General features: G+C 41.6%; 1 protein-coding gene across 2 annotated transcripts in view; it reads right to left on the bottom strand.

The window, feature by feature from the left end:
- Positions 1 to 238, bottom strand: part of LOC123507750 (dipeptidase 1-like) — a 146,215-nt gene extending 145,977 nt beyond the window's left edge. For both annotated transcript variants that reach the window (XM_045260921.1, XM_045260923.1), the window contains exon 1: positions 1 to 238. This exon is cut by the window's left edge and continues 1,052 nt beyond it. The gene's annotated coding sequence lies outside the window, so the exon portion shown is untranslated.
- Between the last annotated feature and the right edge of the window lie 4,762 nt (positions 239 to 5,000).

Genomic DNA, 5,000 nt, shown 5'->3' with positions numbered 1-5,000 from the left:
AAGTGTCTATTCCACGGTGGATAGAGACTGCTTACCACCTGAGCACCTGTGAACACCTGTCGAGCCTCCCTTTACCTGTTCTCCAGTGGCCACGTGACCAGGTGAGGGCGCTCCTCCCCTGATCCCAGCTGTCCCGGGGACCAGAGCACCCAGGGGACCCACGACAAGGTTTTGAGGGTGAAGAAAAGGGGTGGAGAGGAACGAGCGGCGGAGAGCGACACGTCTGCTCACTCCGGGCTCACGCCACGCACTGAGGCACTCTGAATACACAGGTGCCCGTCTGCCACCCCTCACACCAGCACCTGCCTCATCCCTCACACCGCCTCACCTGCCTCACCTCACTGCTCACCTGAAATCCATCCTCAGTGTTTACCCTCCTTCCCTCACCTATCTTCCTCTCCCCCACCCCCGTCTTCCAATAGCCTTCCTAATACGATCCTCATTATTTCAACTCTGCGGTTCTGCCTCACCCTGCCTCGCTGTCTCACGGGAACGCCAAAAATATTCCAGGGATCGATAAATTCTAGGATCCGTAACCCATGGACAGCTTCCTCTCCCTTCCCTCGCCGCCTCGCCGGAAACCCGAGGCGCGGCCGGGAAACCTAATCTTAGTGAGGCGCGTGTTGTGAATTCCTCGCCGCCAAAACGAAGCCATTAATAAAATAATCAATCATCAACGACATCAGATTTACCGAAGGGTCGCGTGTTTGTTATGACTTCGGCCAGCGTTGCCAAGTTCCTCCCCACAGGTGCAGTGTTGCCGCCAGCGTGATGAAGGGCGTGAGGTGTGGGGTGGTGGGTGGTAACTCTGTGGGCTTAGTGAACACTGGGACACTGCGACACTCACTCACTGTCCGGCCAGCCTTTGCTTCGCCTGTCGCATTCTCGCTCCACACCGCGCCACAACCCCGTAAATCCACGTCACTTCTGTATGCCGTGAGTTAGAGAGAGAGAGAGAGAGAGAGAGAGAGAGAGAGAGAGAGAGCGGTAAATTTGTTTGACATCGAGAGAAAAAAATTGACGGGAAATTTTACTTTTTACATCACACACACACACACACACACACACACACACACACACACCGCGTAGTGTAGTGGTTAGCACGCTCGACTCACAATCGAGAGGCCCGGGTTCGAGTCCCGGTAAGCGGCGAGGCAAATGGGCAAGCCTCTTAATGTGTGGCCCCTGTTCACCTAGCAGTAAATAGGTACAGGATGTAACTCGAGGGGTTGTGGCCTCGCTTTTCCGGTGTGTGGAGTGTGTGATGTGGTCTCAGTCCTACCCGAAGATCGGTCTATGAGCTCTGAGCTCACTCCGTAATGGGGAAGACTGGCTGGGTGACCAGCAGGCGACCGAGGTGAATTACACACACACACACACACACACACACACACACACACACACACACACACACACACATATCAACAGCAGTACCATCCCCTGTGAAATAGTCGAACTTTCTCTCTCTCTCTCTCTCTCTCTCTCTCTCTCTCTCTCTCTCTCTCTCTCTGAAACTAATGAAAAGCGAAACTAAAAAAAACAAAAAAATACATAAAACAAAACACTCCGTCCCGAACACAAGCATCACCGGGCAAAGCAAACCAACACCCCTCCCTCCTTCCCCCTACCTCCCCCCCTCCAACACACGTCAAAAAAAGTAAAAAGAACAGATGCAATTATAAAGTTTAACAGGAGCAATAAAAATTAGAACTGCGACAATAAAAAAAAAAAAAAAGCAAAGGAGAAACAGTGAAAAAATATAACAAGTCCAACAAAATGATGAAAGAAACAGATTAAAATACAATAAACAGGTGGAGAGTAAAATAAATGCAATGACAAAATAAAGTGGCTGTAATTTAAAAGTAAGAAATTGATCCTTAAAACTATGACACATTTATTTAATCTCTTCAGTACCATTACGCGTTTCCATATTCATTCTGCTTACTATTTGGTGATTTTATACAGCTTCAGAAACTTATGTGGGGGATTGAAATAGTGAAGACTGTGGCCATTAATCTTCTGACCTCCATAGACCCTTGCTAATCTCAACAAAATGGTCTAATCGTACACAAACCTCAAGGTAAAAATGTGTCCCAATATTGAAGGACTTAAGAAGAAAAGTGTGATTCTACATTAATAACAAGTGGAATTAAAAGATGGAATACTCTCAATATAAAAAAAATAGATAAAAAATGATAAAAAAGGAAGGAAAAGGAATAGAAAATGTGTCATCATAAAGTAGCACAGGAAGAAGCAAGAATAAAATAAATACAAATACAAAAAATAAATAAAAATAGAATGAAAAATGAATAAAGAAGGAAAGAGTAAAGGAATGGCGATGAAAATAATAAATAGACAGAAAAGGAAAATAGATAAACACGAAAGAGAAAGAATAGAAACAAAAATACTTGAAGGTAACTTAGAAATAATAAAAAGTGAACGAAGACCTAACTAAAAAAATGTCTGAAGGAGCAAAATAGAAAAAAAAAAAAAACAAAAAAAATAAATTCAATCATAAATCTCGACAGAAAGAAAAGAAAATAGCAAAACATGGAGTTGAAATTCAGGGACACAAAGAAAACAAAAATACAAGAAAAAGCAAAACAAAACAAAATAAAACAAGAAAAACATATAAGAAAAGAACAAAACAAAAAAAAGAAAACAAAAACAAACAGACAAGAAAAAAACTAAAGAAAAAACAAAACAAAAAAACAATACAAGACAGCAAAAAAAAGCAAGAAAACAAGAAAAAACACAAAGAAAAAGAAAAACAAAAACAAAACAAAAACAAGAAAACAAACAATATGAACGAGAATGACGCGAAAGAACACAAAACATATAAAAAAGGAAAAAAAAGATGAAAAAAGTAAAAAATTGTAAAATCAGCAAAATAACTATAAAATGATAATAATAACGATAATTCACTATAACAAAATTAAAAACAACAAAAACTGCTAATACTTTCACACACACACACACACACACACACACACACACACACACACACACACACACACACACACACACACACACACACACACACACACACACACACACACACAGTCGATTAGTGCAATACGTGACTGAGTCCTTCATGATGGAGGGACTAAAGAAGAATCTAGAAATACCTCCAGTGACCCTCCCTACAGCCTTGACCTTTTCCTCTCTCTCTCTCTCTCTCTCTCTCTCTCTCTCTCTCTCTCTCTCTCTCTCTCTCTCTCTCTCTCTCTTGCAGTCAGTGAGCTTATTCTGGTCTGCAGCTTCATGGGTAACTACTCTCTCTCTCTCTCTCTCTCTCTCTCTCTCTCTCTCTCTCTCTCTCTCTCTCTGTGTGTGTGTGTGTGTGTGTGTGTGTGTGTGTGTCTAATTTGGCCAACTCATTTCTGTGTGGTGTGAACTGCGCATGAATGTGATTAATTAGAACACGCAGACGCACGCACGCGCACGCACACACACACACACACACACACACACACACACACACACACAGAAGGTATTACGCTAAAGTCGTGAGAAATTTTCTTTTGTCATAGTTCACTGATATATATATATATATATATATATATATATATATATATATATATATATATATATATATATATATATATATATATATATTTTTTACCTTCTTTCTGAACAAAAAAGAACAAAAAAGAAAAAGAAATAGTATAGAAGTGTATGGTTAGATTACAACTTGTGTGTGTGTGTGTGTGTGTGTGTGTGTGTGTGTGTGTGTGTGTGTGTGTGTGTGTGTGTGTGTGTGTGTGTGAAAGGGTAGATGCGTACGAAAATACGGTGCTACATTTCTACGAACGATGGAGGAGAATACGAAGAGAATCCTTGTGTTGCATCGTTACTGCCTTAAAGCGTTGGAGGAATGCTTGGTGTTGCACTGCGTAACTGTGTGGTGGTGGTGATGGTGGTGGTGGTGGTGGTGGTACAGCAAGTCGTGTTTCAAGGGTTTAGTGAACAGTGGTTAAATTGCAGACAGCTCATCCCTCCATTAACAGCAGCCCGCAACACACTGGCAGACCCGCGGCGCTGTAACTCACCGGGGCGCCACTGCAGCACAATAACACCTCTGCACCACAACGTACCACCTCTGCAGAACACCAGAACAAGGGCAGGACTGCAGAACAAGAACACAGGTTTGAAAAAGTACAGAAACGTAGAATGAGAACAATATGAACGAACACAAGTAACATTCACCACGGAGCAGCCACATAACATTAAAGAACACTAAGAAACACAAAAAATAACACAAAAATGGAAACAAAAGTAAGAAAAAGTAAGTGCAAACAAACATTAAACTAAAAAAAAACAGGAGCACATAAAAATTCTAGGTAAACACAAACACTATGAAACACAACCCATCACAAAAATGCCTCCAGGTACAAACAAACACCACGTCCAGGAACACAAGGCAACACAGGCATTCACTCGTCTCACCCTCGCCACTCATTACGTGTCACAATTTCACAAACTCCCTAAAAATGAATCGCTGTAATCCGCACCAATCCTTTTCTCCTCTCTCTCTCTCTCTCTCTCTCCCCTTGTTGCTTCCCTTTCTCCCCTCTCCCTATCTACTAAGCTACTATCTCCTTTTCCTTCCCCTTTTATCCCCTCTCCCTATATCTCCCCATTCCTTCTCTCGTGAATGCCCACTATTTTGACCGTCATTTTTCCCTTTTTAGTCTCCCCTTTCCTTATCTTTCACTCATTTCTTTCAATTTTTCTTCTTTTTCTCTCCTTTTCCTGATTTCCTCTAATTTCTGCTTTACTTTCTTTTCCTGATTGTTTCTCTGTTTTTAATTATTCCCTTCTATCTCCTACTTTCCCCTCGTTAGCTGTCTTCCTATCTCCATCAGCTTCACTTATTTCTTTCAATTTTCCTTCTTCCTCTTTCTCCTCTTCCTGATCTCTTTTTATCTCTATTTTACCTTTTTTTCCTAATTGTTTCCATGTTTTTAATTCCCCTTTTCTATCTCCTATTTTCCCCT

Source organism: Portunus trituberculatus, chromosome 23 (genome assembly GCF_017591435.1).
Source record: "Portunus trituberculatus isolate SZX2019 chromosome 23, ASM1759143v1, whole genome shotgun sequence".
NCBI classification, from domain to species: Eukaryota; Metazoa; Arthropoda; class Malacostraca; order Decapoda; family Portunidae; genus Portunus; species Portunus trituberculatus.
Note: the sequence above shows the minus strand (reverse complement) of the source record. Positions and strands in the feature narration are given on the sequence as shown.